Source organism: Rhinoraja longicauda, chromosome 19 (genome assembly GCF_053455715.1).
Source record: "Rhinoraja longicauda isolate Sanriku21f chromosome 19, sRhiLon1.1, whole genome shotgun sequence".
In the NCBI taxonomy this organism is placed as follows: domain Eukaryota; kingdom Metazoa; phylum Chordata; class Chondrichthyes; order Rajiformes; family Arhynchobatidae; genus Rhinoraja; species Rhinoraja longicauda.
Genome location: NC_135971.1, coordinates 28,936,607 through 28,954,450, shown reverse-complemented (window position 1 = coordinate 28,954,450; position 17,844 = coordinate 28,936,607). Strand labels below are relative to the sequence as shown.

Below are 17,844 nucleotides of genomic sequence, written 5' to 3'. Positions count from 1 at the left end.
AGGGAGGGGGAGACAGTGAGGGGGGAGAGCAACATACAGAGGAGACAGTGAGGGGGAGACAGTGAGGGGGAGACAGTGAGGGGGAGACAGTGAGGGGGAGACAGTGAGGGGGAGACAGTGAGGGGGAGACAGTGAGGGGGAGGGCAGTGAGGGGAGACAGTGAGGGGGAGACAGTGAGGGGGAGACAGTGAGGGGGGGGATAGTGAGGGGGGACAGTGAGGGGGAGACAGTGAGGGGGAGACAGTGAGGGGGAGACGGTGAGGGGGAGACGGTGAGGGGGAGACAGTGAGGGGTAGACAGAGGAGGAGACAGTGAGGGGGAGACAGTGAGGGGAGACACTGAGGGGGAGAAAGTGAGGGGGAGAAAGTGAGGGCTAGACAGTGAGGGGGAGACAGTGAGGGGGAGACAGTGAGGGGAGACAGTGAGGGGGAGACAGTGAGGGGGAGACAGTGAGGGGGAGACGGTGAGGGGGAGACGGTGAGGGGGTAGACAGTGAGGGGGGAGAGCAACATACAGCGGAGACAGTGCGGGGGAGACAGTGTGGGGGAGACAGTGAGGGGGAGACAGTGAGGGGGAGACAGTGAGGGGAAGACAGTGAGGGGAAGACATTGAGGGGGAGACGGTGAGGGGGGGAGAGCAAAATACAGCGGAGACAGTGAGGGGGAGACAGTGAGGGGGAGACAGTGAGGGGGAGACAGTGAGGGGGAGAAGGTGATGGGGAGACAGTGAGGGGGAGAAATTGTGGGCTAGACAGTGAGGGGGAGACAGTGAGGGGGAGACACTGAGGGGGAGACGGTGAGGGGGAGACGGTGAGAGGGAGTCGGTGAGGGGAGACGGTGAGAGGGAGTCGGTGAGGGGGAGAAGGTGATGGGGAGACAGTGAGGGGGAGAAATTGTGGGCTAGACAGTGAGGGGGAGACAGTGAGGGGGAGACGGTGAGGGGAGACAGTGAGGGGAGACAGTGAGGGGAGACAGTGAGGGGGAGAAAGTGAGGGGGAGACGGTGAGGGGAGACAGTGAGGGGAGACAGTGAGGGGGAGAAAGTGAGGGGGAGACAGAGGGGGAGACAGTGAGGGGGGAGACAGTGAGGGGGAGACAGAGGGGGAGACAGTGAGGGGAAGACAGTGAGGGGAGACAGTGAGGGGAGACAGTGAGGGGAGACAGTGAGGGGGAGAAAGTGAGGGGGAGACGGTGAGGGGGACAGGGAGGGGGAGACAGTGAGGGGGAGACAGTGAGGGGGAGAAAGTGAGGGGGAGACGGTGAGGGGGACAGGGAGGGGGGAGACAGTGAGGGGGAGAGCAACATACAGAGGAGACAGTGAGGGGGAGACAGTGAGGGGGAGAGAGTGAGGGGGAGAGAGTGAGGGGGAGACAGTGAGGGGGAGACAGTGAGGGGGGAGGGCAGTGAGGGGAGACAGTGAGGGGGAGACAGTGAGGGGGGAGACAGTGAGGGGGAGACAGTGAGGGGAGACAGAGGGGGAGACAGTGAGGGGGAGACAGTGAGGGGGAGACAAAGGGGGAGACAGTGAGGGGGAGACAGAGGGGGAGACAGTGAGGGGGAGACAGAGGGGGAGACAGTGAGGGGGAGACAGTGAGGGGGAGACAGTGAGGGGGAGACAGTGAGGGGGGAGACAGTGAGGGGGGAGACAGTGAGGGGGGGACAGTGAGGGGGGGGGACAGTGAGGGGGAGACAGTGAGGGGGAGACAGAGGGGGAGACAGTGAAGGGGGAGACAGTGAGGGCGAGACAGTGAGGGGAGACAGTGAGGGGGAGACGGTGAGGGGGTGACAGTGAGGGGGAGACAGTGAGGGGGAGACAGTGAGGGGGAGACAGTGATGGGGAGACAGTGAGGGGGAGACGTTGAGGGGAGACAGTGAGGGGGAGACAGTGAGGGGGAGACAGTGAGGGGGAGACAGTGAGGGGAGACAGTGAGGGGGAGACAGTGAGGGGGAGACAGTGAGGGGAGACAGTGAGGGGAGACAGTGAGGGGGTGACAGTGAGGGGGATACAGTGAGGGGGTGACAGTGAGGGGTGACAGTGAGGGGGAGACAGTGAGGGGGAGCCAGTGAGGGGGAGCCAGTGAGGAGAGACAGTGAGGGGGATACAGTGAGGGGGAGACGGTGAGGGGGAGACGGCGAGGGGGAGACAGTGAGGGGGAGACAGTGAGGGGGAGACAGTGAGGGGAGACAGTGAGGGGAGACAGTGAGGGGAGACAGTGAGGGGAGACAGTGAGGGGGTGACAGTGAGGGGGTGACAGTGAGGGGGAGACAGTGGAGGGGAGACAGTGAGGGGGAGACAGTGAGGGGAGACAGTGAGGGGAGACAGTGAGAGGGTGACAGTGAGGGGGTGACAGTGAGGGGGAGACAGTGAGGGGGTGACAGTGAGGGTGAGACAGTGAGGGGAGACAGTGAAGGGGGCAGTGAGGGGGAGACAGTGAGGAGGGAGACAGTGAGGGGGGAAGACAATTAAGGGGTTGACAGTGAGGGGGGGAGACAGTGAGGGGGGACGACAGAGAGGGGTGGGCACGGAGAGGGGGGGAGACGGAGAGGGGTGGAAGACAGAGGGGTGGGGGACAGAGGGTGGAGACAGAGGGGGAGACAGAGGGGGGAGACAGAGGGGGGAGACAGAGGGGGAGACAGAGGGGGGAGACAGAGGGGGATACAGAGGGGGAGACAGAGGGGGGAGAGAGAGGGGGAGACAGAGGGGGGGTGACAGATGGGGGGAGACGGGGGGGGAGACAGGGGGGGGAGACAGGGGGGGGAGATCAGGATGGGAGTCCAAGGGGGGGGAGCAGGCGGGCAGGGGGGGCAGAGGAGTGGGAGGCAGAGGGGGGAGGCACAGAGGAGGGGGCACAGAGGGGTTGACACACAACGGAGGAACAGAGGGGGTGTCATAGAGAGGGGGGACACACAGAATGGGGGCAGAGAAAGGGGGACAGAGAAGGGGGACACAAAGGCGGGACATAGAGGGGGGGCTGACAGAGGGGGGCACACGGGGAAGGCAGATTGGGGCGGACACAGAGGGGGTCACAGAGGGGGGACACAGAGGGGGAGACCCGTGTGGGTGCACACGGGGAGGGGTTATGGTGGGAACATAAGGGGGCACAAAGGGGGGTCACTCAGGAGGGGCTCAGTGGGGGGGGGACAGTGGGTCAGGACATAGAGGGGGGACACAGAAGGGGAGACAGAAGGGGGGACGCAGGGAGAGCGGGAAACAGGGAGGGCGGGGACTGAAGGGGAACACAGAGGGTGGGGGGCACAGAGATGGGGGAGCAACAGCACTGACCCCTGACCCACCCCCCCCCGACCCACTCACGGGGGGTGAGTTGACTCTGTCCGGCCAGGACATATTTCTGCAGCCACTCGATGCACGTCTCTTCCAGGTAGGCCTTGTCCTGTTGGAGCCCCCCCATGTTCCCTTCCCACTTGTATTTGGTGATTAACCCCCAGGTGATGGGCGTCACCCACACCATGTGCTCCTTGTCGAAGCTGATGAAGTCCTCTCCGTCCCAGGCGAACTGGTAAAATCCAGCGCTGGAGCCGTCCGAGTGCAGCTCACAGCCACACATCATCTGGACAGTGTGGATCCCTGCAACACACGGCCATCAGTGGGTGCACTGTCCGGACCCCCGCCCCCCCCCCACACACACGTGGTCCACCCGCTCACACACACACGTGGTCCACCCCCCCCCACACACACGTGGTCCACCCCCCCACACACACACACGTGGTCCACCCCCCCACACACATATACACGTGGTCCACCCCCCCACACACACATGTGGTCCACCCCCCACACATACACACATATACACACACACACACGATGTCCACCCCCCACACATACACACATATACACACACACGTGGTCCACCCTCTCCCACACACGTGATCCCCCCCACACACACGTGGTCCACCCCCCCCCACACACACACAGACAGGTGGTCCACCCCCCCACACACACACGTTGTCCACCCCCCCACACACGTGGTTCACCCCCCGCCCAAACAATAGACAATAGACAATAGGTGCAGGAGTAGGCCATTCAGCCCTTCGAGCCAACACCGCCATTCAATGCGATCATGGCTGATCACTCTCAATCAGTACCCCGATCCTGCCTTCTCCCCATACCCCCTCACTCCGCTATCCTTAAGAGCTCTATCCAGCTCTCTCTTGAAAGCATCAAACGAACTGGCCTCCACTGCCTTCTGAGGCAGAGAATTCCACACCTTCACCACCCTCTGACTGAAAAAGTTCTTCCTCATCTCCGTTCTAAATGGCCTACCCCTTATTCTTAAACTGTGGCCCCTTGTTCTGGACTCCCCCAACATTGGGAACATGTTATCTGCCTCTAATGTGTCCAATCCCCTAATTATCTTATATGTTTCAATAAGATCCCCCCTCATCCTTCTAAATTCCAGTGTATACAAGCCCAATCGCTCCAGCCTTTCAACATACGACAGTCCCGCCATTCCGGGAATTAACCTAGTGGACCTACGCTGCACGCCCTCCATAGCAAGAATATCCTTCCTCAAATTTGGTGACCAAAACTGCACACAGTACTCCAGGTGCGGTCTCACCAGGGCCCGGTACAACTGTAGAAGGACCTCTTTGCTCCTATACTCAACTCCTCTTGTTACGAAGGCCAACATTCCATTGGCTTTCTTCACTGCCTGCTGTACCTGCATGCTTCCTTTCATTGACTGATGCACTAGGACACCCAGATCTCGTTGAACTCACCCTCCTCCTAACTTGACACCATTCAGATAATAATCTGCCTTTCTATTCTTACTTCCAAAGTGAATAACCTCACACTTATCTACATTAAACTGCATCTGCCATGTATCCGCCCAAACACACGTGGTCCACCCCCCCCACACATACACACATAAACACACACACACGTGGGCCACCCCTCCCCACACACACGTGGTCCACCACCCCCCTTCACACACACACACATATATACACACACACACACATGGTCCACACCACCCTCCCCACACACACACGTGCTCTCCCCCCCCCCCCCCCCCACACACAAGTGGCCTCTCCCCCCACCCCCTAATACACACGCGTGGTCTCCTCCCCCCCCCCCCCCCCCCCCCCCCGCCAAACGCCAACATCACAAATTGGACCCCAAACCGCAGTCCTTGTCCCCCGCCCAGCGCACTCACCCACGGTCCGGTTGGTCCGCTTCTGCAGGATCTGGACGTTGGCCTTGATCACCGGCTCCCAGCCCCGCCGCTTCTGTGTCTCCCGCTCCCAGTAGTCGGGGCCCTGACTCTCCGCCATCCACCGCTGCCGCGGCACCTTTGTCTGGGTCACGCTGTCGTAGTAATCAATCTGCTCCTCGTCCACGTATCCCACCGCCGTGAACTCAGGGATCCCCGTGCCCGGGGTCACCCCCGTGTAGAGGTAACGGAGCGAGTGGGACCCTGAAACCGGGCAAGGAGTCAGAGAATGCGGGTGACAGCCCCCCTCCAAAAAACAACCTCCAACACAACCCCATCACACCCCCCCCCACCCCCACCCCCCCTAAAAACAACCTCCAACACAACCCCATCACACCCACCCCCATCGCCCTCCCACTCCCAACCCCCCCATAAACAACCTCCAATACAACCCCATCACACCCCACCCCCATCGCCCCCCACTCCCAACCCCCCATAAACAACCTCCAACACAACCCCATCACACCCCACCCCCATCACACCCCACCCCCATCGCCTCCCACCCCCCCAAAAATAACCCCCAACACAACCCCATCACACCCCACCCCACCCCATCACACCCCACCCACCCCATCACACCCCACTCCCAACCCCCCATAAACGACCTCCAACACAACCCCATCACACCCCACCCCATCGCCCCCCACTCCCACACACTCCCCCAGACACACACCACCCCACCCCCAAGATATCCCGCCCCACCCCCACCACCACCCGAGGGAGACACGTACCCGTACCCCCTCCCAACCCTCCCCCGTCTCGCCCCCTCCCCCGGGAAAGACACGTACCCTCACCCCCATCACACCCTCCTCCCGAGGCACCCCGCCTCAGACCCCCCCTCAAAAAACCAACATCACAAACCCCAGCAATAGTGGGGCGAGGGGGGACAGAGACCGACAGCGGAGGAGCGGGGGAGAGACAGGGACTATCGTTGACGAGGGGGGTGGTAGACACGGATCGTCGGTGGGGGGTATGGGGGAGACACTGACCGGCAGTGGAGGGGGGGATTCAAGTCGGGGAAAAGGGGCCGTGAAACATCATTGGCAAGTCAGATTACAGAAAATGCCAAGCCATTTCATGCGGAGATTATAAAGAACATGGTGACCAAGGAGAAGGATAAAGCAGGGCGAGGTACTGAGCGAGCACTTTGCATCTGTTTTCACCAAGGAGAAGGACATGGAGGACAGCTGGATCAGCGTGGGGAATAGTAGTTTGCTGGGGCAGATTGTGTGATCAGGAAGCAGATGGTTTAAGGGTTGTTGAAGCGCATGGACATGGATATCTCACCAGGGCTGATGGCATCTAATCAGGGTGTTTGACCTTGACAAAAGAAGTAGATTGCCGCCGCCTTGACGAAGTACCTGGAATCTTCTCCATCTGCAGTCAAGGTCCTGGAGAGGAGCCAATGTTGTTCCTTTGTTTGAGGAACTAAGTAGAGAGGGTGGCGGCACGGTGGCGCAACTGCAGATCTACTGCATTACTGCGCAAGAGACCGGGTTCGATCCCGACCACGGAGTTTGTACATCTCCTCGTAACCTGCGTGGGTTATCTCGGAGATCTTCGGTTTCCTCCCACACCCTAAAGGTGTACAGGTTTATAGGTTAATTGGCTTGGTGTAAACATGTAAAATTGTCTCAAGTATGTATGGAATAGTGTTAATGTGCGGGGGACGTTGGGCGGTGCGGACTCGGTGGGCCGAAGGGCCTGTTTACGTGCTGTACCTCTAAACTAATTTAAAAAAACTGAACTAGAGGCAATCTATGGAATTAGAGGGTTCGTGGGGTCCAAGTGCAAAATCCCTGAAAGTGGCAATACAAGTACACAGAGTGGTAAAGGAGGCTTGCTTTCATCGGTCAGGGCATTGAGTACAAGAGTCAGGAGGACATGTTGCAGCTTCACAGGACAACGAATAGGCTGCATATGGAACAGTGCGTGCAGTCCTGGACATCCCATTAAAGGAAGGATGTGGAGGCTTTGAAGAGGGTGCAGAAACTGTTTACTCTAAAGCCGCCTGAATTACAGGGTATTCACTATAAGGAGAGTTTGGACAAATTAGGATTGTTGAGGTTGAGGGGAGGTCTGATAGACGTATATAAATTCTGAGATGCGTATCAAGGGTAGTCAGTCTGAACCTTTCTCCAGGGTCGAAATGTCAAAGGCGAGAGGGCACACATTTAAAGCGAGAGGGGCAAAAATGTAAAGAAGATGTGTCAGCTATTATTTCCACAGAGATGGTGGTGGTGCAAGAAGCCAATAATGCAGTGTGTATAAAAGGCTTGTGGATGAGCACATGGATATGTAGGAAATGGCGGGATATGGATCACGCGCAGGCAAGAGATATTAGGTTAACTTGTGTGCCGCAAGGCTCGCTGAGACCTGGATGTCCTTGTACACCAGTCACTGAAAGTTGGCGTGCAGGTACAGCAGGCAGTGAAGAAAGCTAATGGCATGTTGGCCTTGATAACGAGAGGATTTCAGTATAAGAGTAAAGAGGTTCTTCTGCAGTTGTATAGGGCCCTGGTAAGACCACATCTGGAGTATTGTGTACAGTTTTGGTCTCCTAATTTGAGGAAGGACATCCTTGTAATTGAGGCAGTGCAGCGTAGGTTCACAAGATTGATCCCTGGGATGGCAGGACTGACATATGAGGAAAGATTGAAAAGACTAGGCTTGTATTCACTGGAGTTTAGAAGGATGAGAGGGGATCTTATAGAGACGTATAAAATTATAAAAGGACTGGACAAGCTAGATGCAGGAAAAATGTTCCCAATGTTGGGGGAGTCCAGAACCAGGGGCCACAGTCTTAGAATAAAGGGGAGGCAATTTAAAACTGAGGTGAGAAGGAACTTTTTCACCCAGAGAGTTGTGAATTTGTGGAATTCTATGCCACAGACGGCAGTGGAGGCCAAATGACTGGATGAATTTAAGAGAGAGTTAGATAGAGCTCTAGGGCCTAGTGGAATCAAGGGATATGGGGAGAAGGCAAGCACGGGGTATTGATTGTGGATGATCACAATGAATGGCGGTGCTGGTTCGAAGGGCCGAAGGGCCGAATGGCCTCCTCCTGCGCCTATTTTCTATGTTTCTATGTAACTTGATATCAGGTTTAGTACAAACACTGCAGACCAAAGGGTCTTTCCCTGTGCTGGACTGTTCTACGTCGCATCGTACACCACGTGTTACAGACCTTCAGTCTGAAATACCTCTTGCCTCCCGACAAGCCAATATTGTATCCATGTGGGGAATATCCAGGCTAGGAGAATCAAGAACCAGAGAGCATAGGTTTCAGGTGTGAGGGGCAAGGTTTTCATTCATTGGGTGATGAACGAGCTGCCAGAGGCCTGGTAAAACCTGCCCTCACCCTCTACAACTTTGCCTTCTCTCACTTTCTTTAAGTTAAAGGTGCAGCCAAGAGCATTCGCATGGGCCCCATCGATGTAATTAACTTTACCACTAACCCACCCTGCGCTCAAATTCACCTGACTATCTCTGATCTCTGTAACACAGGGGACAGATTATATACTGACGTCTATTACAGACCTCTTAACTGCCATTATTATCTAGATACACCTCCTCCCACCCTGGGTTTTGCAAAGATGCTAATTCCTGCGTTCAATGTCTCTGCCTCTGCCTCATCTGCTCCCAAGATGAGACTTTCCATTCTCGGACATCCAAGATTCTTTAGTAAACGTGTTTCCCCCGGCTGCCTCACCCACGTCTTCTCTGTGTCCCGTAGTTATGCTTTCCACCTTCCAGAGACCGCTCCCTCTGCATGGGACCACATGGGACCGCTTGGTTCACTTATCAGTCTTTTTCTTGCCCCTCCTCTCTTCCACCTTTCTCACCCCCACCCTCCTTACCACCCCCCTCCCCCAAAAAAGTCTAAGGAAGTGTCCCGAGATGACACATCATCTATCCATGATCTCCGGAGATACTGCCTGACCTGTTGAGTTACTCAACACTTCATGTCTTGTATGTAAACCAGCATCTGTAGTTCCTCATTTCTGCCAGATGAGGTAGTTGAGGTAGGTACTGTAACAACATTTAAATTATATTTGCATAGGTGCATGGATAGGAAAGATTTATAGGGATTGATTAACGTGGGCAAATGAGACTAGATTTAATGGGGCATCTTGGTCGGCATGGACGAGTTGGGCAAAGGGCCTGTTTCCGTGCCATATGACTCTGTGACCCGTGGGCAAAGGGCCTGTTTCTGTGCCATATGACTACATTCTGTATAATTCTATATACTCTATAAGGTCACCACCTCACTCTCCTACTCTCGAGAAAAAACAGCCCCAGCCTTTCCTTATAACTCAAGTCCCCAATCCCGTTAATATCCTCATGAATCTTTCCTGCATCTTTTCCAGCTTAATGACATTCTTCCTGTAACTGGGTGACCAGGACTGCGCACAGTACTGGCAGTGCAGTCTCACCAACAACTTGTAGAGCTGTAACATGATGTCTCAACCCCTGTACTTAATGTCATGACTGATGAAGGCAACAGTGCAATCTGCCAACTTTACCAACCTGTCGCCCTCATTTGATATTTTAATGGAACTATTTGCCTGTACACTATCTATTCTACAAAACTCTCCAGGGCCCTACAATTCACTGTGTAAGTTTGAGGGTGACATTAATCAGAGGATGGTGTATCTGTGGAATTCATCGCCACAGAAGGCTGTGGAGCCCAAGCCAATGGATATTTTATAAGATTGGGATTGATAGGATCTTGTTAATACGGGTGCCAAGTGTTATAGGGAGAAGGCAGGAGAATGCGGTTGAGAGGGAAGATAGATCAACCACGATTGAATGGCAGAGACCTTTTAGGCCGAACGGCATAATTCTGCTCCGACATCTCATGAATTTGTACCCTGGTGTCTTTACAAAATGTGACACTTTGCACTCAGAGTTGCATTCATTTGCCATTCTTTGTCGTCCACTACACCACCAATGTGGGTTTCATCTGAAAACTTACTAACTATGTCGACAACATTGTGATCCAAACTGTGAATAGAAATGACAAACCACAATGACCCTGCAGCACACCTGTCACGGGCTTCTAATCTGACCAACCACGCTGCCGAACCCTCCTGACTCCCACCACAAAGCCAACTTAGGATCCATTGGTCAGCTGACCCCGGACTCATGGGGTCTAACCTTCCACATAAATCATCTAGGTCGCCGAATCAAAACGCCAAAGCAACTTAATGAGACGGTTGCTACAGACAAAGCCATGCTGACTGTCCCAAATCTGTCCTTGCCTTCACAAAGACAGGTAGACCCTGTCTCTCAGAATCCCCTCCAGTGACTCCCGCTCCCACTAATGCCAGGCTCGCCAGCCTAGCTTGTCCTTGCAGCTCTTCTTGCATTCACCACCTCCAGTCTCCGGTAGCTCACTCGTAATTAAATATAATGGAAACATGTTCGCCAGAGCCCCTACTATTCCTTTCCTAGCTTCCCACAGTTTAGTTTTTAGTTTTAGAGACACGCGCGGAAAGAGGCCATTCGGACTGCCGAGTCCGCACCGACCGGCTCACTCACACGACCCCACAACGCTACGGACAATTTACTTTTTACACCAAACCATTTAACCTACAAACCTATTCGACTTTGGGGCGTGGGAGGAATCTGAAGGTCTCGGAGAAAGCCCACACGGTCACGGAGAGAACGTATAAAGTCCGTATAGACAGCACCCGTAGTCAGGATGGAACCCGGGACTCTGTAAGACAGTAGTCCTACCACTGCGCCAGTGTACAAGGATTTACTTGAAGCGGTCTTTAGGCGTTTATCCACCTTAATATGCCATAAAAAAACAAAAGTGTTAGAGTAACTCAGCGGGTCTGGCATGATCACTGGAGAATATGGATCGGTAACGTTTCGGGTCAAGACCCTTCTTCAGACTCCATCGATAGGTGACATTTTTAGTTTAGATAATTCTTCAGATTCTCAGAAATACTGTCTGACCTGCCGAGTTACTCCAGCATTTTCTGTCCTGTTGTGTAATAACCAACCTGCATCTACAGTTCTTTGTTTCATCTACCTAATATGCCTTTAGACCAGCAGCACCGTTTAAAAATGTGGATTAATTCTACGACATGGCTGTTCATCTATAATTGGCTTCTATGTCCTTCTGTACTGTAAACACAGATGTAACCTCACTACTTGTAGCAACTCTCGGGGGTCCGGTTTGACTTAACTGCAAAATCTCCCAGATCCCTTCTAAATCCCGATCTCCCCTTTTAATTATGTAACAGGGGATATTTTGCTCTGCCCGCCCCACAATGATCCTCACCCACTGATTGTGAAACCTGTGCCCAGCCCGACACCGACCCCTGCTGACCTAATCCCTAAGACCTAAGGTGCCCAGCTGACCTAATCCACTAACCGGTGTACCCTTAGGCCAGCCCGCCACTGACCATCACCTACTGTCCGGGGCTGTAAACCTGTGCCCAGCCCAACACTGACCCCTCACCCACTGTCCGGGACTGGGTGCCCAGCCCAACACTGACCCCCTCACGCAATGACCCGGACTGGGTGCCCAGCCCAACACTGACCACTCACCCAATGACCGGGACTGGGTGCCCAGCCCAACACTGACCCCTCACCCACTGACCGGGACTGGGTGCCCAGCCCAACACTGACCCCTCACCCACTTTCCGGGGCTGTTACCCTGGACCCAGCCCAACACTGAATCCGTGCGCACTATCCGGGAGGACGGTTCCCTGCTCAACGCTGCCCCTCACCCACTGACACTGCCCCTCACCCACTGCCCCTCACCCACTGACACTGCCCCTCACACCCTGCCCCTCACCCACTGCCCCTCACCCACTGACACTGCCCCTCACCCACTGACACCGCCCCTCACCCACTGCCCCTCACCCACTGCCCCTCACCCACTGACACCGCCCCTCACCCACTGCCCCTCACCCACTGACACTGCCCCTCACCCACTGCCCCTCACCCACTGACTGCCCCTCACCCACTGACTGCCCCTCACCCACTGACACTGCCCCTCACCCACTGCCCCTCACCCACTGCCCCTCACCCACTGCCCCTCACCCACTGCCCCTCACCCACTGACACTGCCCCTCACCCACTGCCGCTCACCCATTGCCCCTCACCCACTGACACTGCCCCTCACCCACTGCCCTCACCCACTGACACTGCCCCTCACCCACTGACACTGCCCCTCACCCACTGACACTGCCCCTCACCCACTGACACTGCCCCTCACCCACTGCCCCTCACCCACTGACCCTGCCCCTCACCCACCGCCCCTCACCCACTGCCCCTCACCCACTGACTGCCCCTCACCCACTGCCCCTCACCCACTGACCCTCACCCACAGACTGCCCCTCACCCACTGACTGCCCCTCACCCACTGACACTGCCCCTCACCCACTGCCCCTCACCCACTGACACTGCCCCTCACCCACTGCCCCTCACCCACTGACACTGCCCCTCACCCACTGCCCCTCACCCACTGACACTGCCCCTCACCCACTGCCCCTCACCCACTGACCCTGACCCTCACCCACTGCCCCTCACCCAGTGACACTGCCCCTCACCCACTGACACTGCCCCTCACCCACTGACTGCCCCTCACCCACTGACACTGCCCCTCACCCACTGCCCCTCACCCACTGCCCCTCACCCACTGACCCTGCCCCTCACCCACTGCCCCTCACCCACTGCCCCTCACCCACTGACTGCCCCTCACCCACTGCCTCTCACCCACTGACTGCCCCTCACCCACTGACTGCCCCTCACCCACTGACACTGCCCCTCACCCACTGCCCCTCACCCACTGACACTGCCCCTCACCTACTGACACTGCCCCTCACCCACTGACCCTCACCCACTGACACTGCCCCTCACCCACTGACACTGCCCCTCACCCACTGCCCCTCACCCACTGCCCCTCACCCACTGACACTGCCCCTAACCCACTGACACTGCCCCTCACCCACTGCCCCTCACCCTCTGCCCCTCACCCACTGCCCCTCACCCACTGCCCCTCTCCCTCTGCCCCTCACCCACTGCCCCTCACCCACTGACACTGCCCCTCACCCACTGACTCTGCCCCTCACCCACTGACACTCACCCACTACCCCTCACCCACTGCCCCTCACCCACTGACACTGCCCCTCACCAACTGCCCCTCACCCACTGACTCTGCCCCTCACCCACTGCCCCTCACCCACTGCCCCTCACCCACTGCCCCTTACCCACTGCCCCTCACCCACCGACACTGCCCCTCACCCACTGCCCCTCACCCACTGCCCCTCACCCACTGACTCTGCCCCTCACCCACTACCCCTCACCCACTGACTCTGCCCCTCACCCACTGCCCCTCACCCACTGCCCCTCACCCACTGCCCCTCACCCACTGCCCCTCACCCACTGCCCCTCACCCACTGCCCCTCACCCACTGCCCCTCACCCACTGCCCCTCACCCACCGACACTGCCCCTCACCCACTGCCCCTCACCCACACACACTGCCCCTCACCCACACACACTGCCCCTCACCCACTGCCCCTCACCCACTGCCCCTCACCCTCTGCCTCTCACCCACTGACTCTGACCGTCACCCACTGACCGGGACTGGGTGCCCAGCCCGACACTGACCCTCACCAACCTGCGGACTCCGCTCCACACAGGAGGGCCGCCAGCAGTAGCAGACGCGGCATGGTAGCTCCCCCCGACTGTCCAGGTTGTGGCAAGTTTGCGCGTCCTGGGACAGAGCGCATTTCACCCGGTTCATCGGCGCCCGCCCGCCCGCTTCACCCCCGCGGCCAATCACAGCCCTGCCCACCGGCGTCGAGTCACCAGTATCCGGGCAGAAAAGCGGAAACATCCTGTCACTCGCAATGATAGGTGGAAAATATCCCTGTCTGTCCAATCAGCAGCGGAGTCGGCCGCGCGTCACCAGTTGTCGGGGAGAGGGGAGAGCGTGTGATTTGCAACGTGATTTGCAGCTCCCCCTCTGTGATTTCTCCTGCCCTCCTACTCTACGACCACATCTTGAATTCTCTCCCGAGATACTGCCTGACCTACTGAGTTACTCCAGCATTTTGTGAATAAATCGATTTGTACCAGCATCTGCAGTTATTTTCTTATACTTCTTAGACACTGAAGGTGTGCGAGCGGGAGCGAGAGACACGACCCACCGACACAGACCCCGGACACACTGACCATGTGGACAGACCCTGGACACACTGACCATGTGGACAGACCCTGGACAAACTGACCAAGTGGACAGACCCTGGACAAACTGACCAAGTGGACGGACCCTGGGCACACTGACCATGTGGACAGACCCCGGACACACTGACCATGTGGACAGACCCTGGACACACTGACCATGTGGACAGACCCTGGACACACTGACCATGTGGACAGACCCTGGACCCACTGACCATGTGGACAGACCCTGGACACACTGACCATGTGGACAGACCCTGGACACACTGACCATGTGGACAGACCCTGGACACACTGACCATGTGGACAGACCCTGGACACACTGACCATGTGGACAGACCCTGGACACACTGACCAAGTGGACAGACCCTGGGGATAGAGAATCTAAGGACAGACACGGGACAGACCAGAGGCACGGACCCTCGGGATAGAGAGCCACCGACACAGACCCTGGGGACATAGGCTGTGACGGCCAAACCCTGGGAACACAGACCGTGACACACACCCTGGGAACGCACACCTTGGGTACACACGCCCGAGGGACACAGATCCTGAGACAGACACCAGGGCATGAACCCTGAGGCACAGACCCGGAGACCCGGCGAACTATTTATGTATGTGCTGTTATGTTTGTGTGCCATTGTATGTTCGTTCTTAGTACCTGAACTGATGTACAGCACTTTAGTCAACGTGGGTTGTTTTTAAATGTGCTTTATAAATAAAATTGACTTGACTTGACACGCACTCTGTGGCACAGCTCCAAGCGGAGGAAACAATTGCTGCAGCAAATGAACTGGTCGGGTGGGATCTGTGGAGGGGAGGGATGGTTCATGGAGTGAGCTGCTCCATTCCGGTCCGTGCTGAGGGCGGAGCTTGTGGGAAGCGGGAGCCGGGGGGCAGGGAGAGGTTGGAATGTGGACTGTGGACGGTGGCCGAGGAATCCCGCCAGTGTAACAACATTTTGATGATCACGTGCAGGCTGAATAGATTAGTTTAATTTGATATGTTTAACACACACTGTCTGCCAAAGGACCTCTTTCTGTGTTGTACTTTTCTACTTTCTATGGCACTGTACTTGTTATGGGTCTGCCTGTGAAACCCGATACCCCCACCCTCTGTTGTTTATCTTCAAGCCAAGTTTGTATCCAAACTTTGTATCTCCTACACTTAACTCAACCCTGTTCAGTTATTCACAAAATGCTGGCGTAACTGAACAGGTCAGGCAACATTTTTTAAACACAGTGTGTGGTCGGGGCTTGGAACGCATTGGCAGTGGTGCTGGCAGAGGCAGATACGATAGTGGCATTTAAGAGGCTTTAAGGTGGGCACATGGAAGTGCAGGGAATAAAGGGATATGGATCACGTGCAGGCCTGAAATCAGTTTAACCGGGCATCATGCTTGACACCAATATTGCAGGCCTGTTACTGTGCTGTACTGTTCTATGTTCTATGCGCGAATGGACAGGCGACGTTTCAAGTGGAGACTGATTATATTCGGGGGGGGGGGGGGGGGGGCTGGTGTGGGAGGGAACACAACAAGAGAAGGGAGGGTGAGACAAAGCCTTGCAAGTGGGTGGACACAGGTGGGCGGAGTAAGCGAAAATGTCTGGAGATGGAATGGAAACAAAATGGTGTCACAACAAGAGAGGAATGAAAGGATAGAACATAAACTGTCAATGGCAAGGTGCCAAGGACTACCAATGATCAGAGAAACATTCGGATTCAAGTCCATAGTTACCTGGATGATAGGTGTTGAATAAGGCATCTGGCCGTTGCCTTTATCGGCGAGAGTGCAGCACTTAAATGTAAAGACGTAATGTTGGAAGAGAATTGGCTACTTGGGGATAACACGCACGGCTTAGTCCGCTGCACGTCACGTCTCACTAAGTTGATGGGGTTTTTTGAGGAGATTGATGAAAGGAGAGTGGTGGATGTTGTATACATGGATATTAGTAAGACTTTTTAATGAGGTCCCTCATGGTAGACTGGTCCAGAGGATTAAGATAGAAACATAGAAACATAGAAAATAGGTGCAGGAGTAGGCCATTCGGCCCTTCGAGCCTGCACCGCCATTCAATATGATCATGGCTGATCATCCAACTCAGTATCCCGTACCTGCCTTCTCTCCATACCCCCTGATCCCTTTAGCGACAAGGGCCACATCTAACTCCCTCTTAAATATAGCCAATGAACTGGCCTCAACTACCTTCTGTGGCAGAGAATTCCACAGATTTACCACTCTCTGTGTGAAAAAAAACTTTCTCATCTCGGTCCTAAAAGACCTGAGCCTTAAACTGTGACCCCTTGTTCTGGACTTCCCCAACATCAGGAACAATCTTCCTGCATCTAGCCTGTCCAACCCCTTAAGAATTTTGTAAGTTTCTATAAGATCCCCCCTCAATCTTCTAAATTCCAGCGAGTACAAGCCAAGTCTATCCAGTCTTTCTTCATATGAAAGTCCAGCCATCCCAGGAATCAATCTGGTGAACCTTCTCTGTACTCCCTCTATGGCAAGAATGTCTTTCCTCAGATTAGGAGACCAAAACTATACGCAATACTCCAGGTGTGGTCTCACCAATGCCCTGTACAACTGCAGCAGAACCTCCCTGCACCTATACTCAAATCCCCTCGCTCTGAAAGCCAACATACCATTCGCTTTCTTCACTGCCTGCTGCACCTGCATGCCTATTTTCGAACCTTGTCGAAAGCCTTCTGGAAGTCCAGATATAACACATCCACTGGTTCTCCTTTATCCACTCTACTAGTTACATCCTCGAAAACTTCTATAAGATTCGCCAGACATGATTTACCTTTCATAAATCCATGCTGACTTTGTCCAATGATTTCACCACTTTCCAAATGTGCTGCTATCCCATCTTTAATAACTGACTCTAGCATTTTCCCCACTACCGATGTTAGACTAACTGGTCTGTAATTCCCCGTTTTCTCTCTCCCTTCTCTTTTTGAAAAGTGGGGTTACATAAGCTACCCTCCAATCTTCAGGAACTACTCCAGAATTTAAAGAGTTTTGAAAAATTATCACTAATGCATCCACTATTTCTGGGGCTACTTCCTTAAGCACTCTGTGATGCAGCCTATCTGGCCCTGAGGATTTATCGGCCTTTAATCCATTCAATTTATTTAATTTATTTTTTCATATTTCAGATACAGCGCGGAAACAGGCCTTTTCGGCCCACCAAGTCCGTACCGCCCAGTGATCCCCGCACACTAACACTATCCTACACACACTAGGGACAATTTTTACATTTACCCAGTCAATTAACCTACATACCTGTACGTCTTTGGAGTGTGGGAGGAAACCGAAGATCTCGGAGCAAACCCACGCAGGTCACAGGGAGAACGTACAAACTCCTTACAGTACAGCACCCGTAGTCAGGATCGAACCT

The 17,844-nt window shown here is 55.2% G+C and overlaps 1 pseudogene across 1 annotated transcript in view; it reads right to left on the bottom strand.

Moving 5' to 3' along the window:
* LOC144603211 (major histocompatibility complex class I-related protein 1-like) overlaps positions 1-13,940 on the bottom strand; it is a 1,020,820-nt pseudogene extending 1,006,880 nt beyond the window's left edge. The window contains exons 1-3 of the transcript XR_013548562.1: positions 13,872-13,940; positions 5,173-5,433; positions 3,312-3,584 (exon numbers count right to left, since the gene is read on the bottom strand). The product of XR_013548562.1 is annotated as a major histocompatibility complex class I-related protein 1-like (transcript). The remainder of the gene's footprint in view (positions 1-3,311; positions 3,585-5,172; positions 5,434-13,871) is intronic.
* Between the last annotated feature and the right edge of the window lie 3,904 nt (positions 13,941-17,844).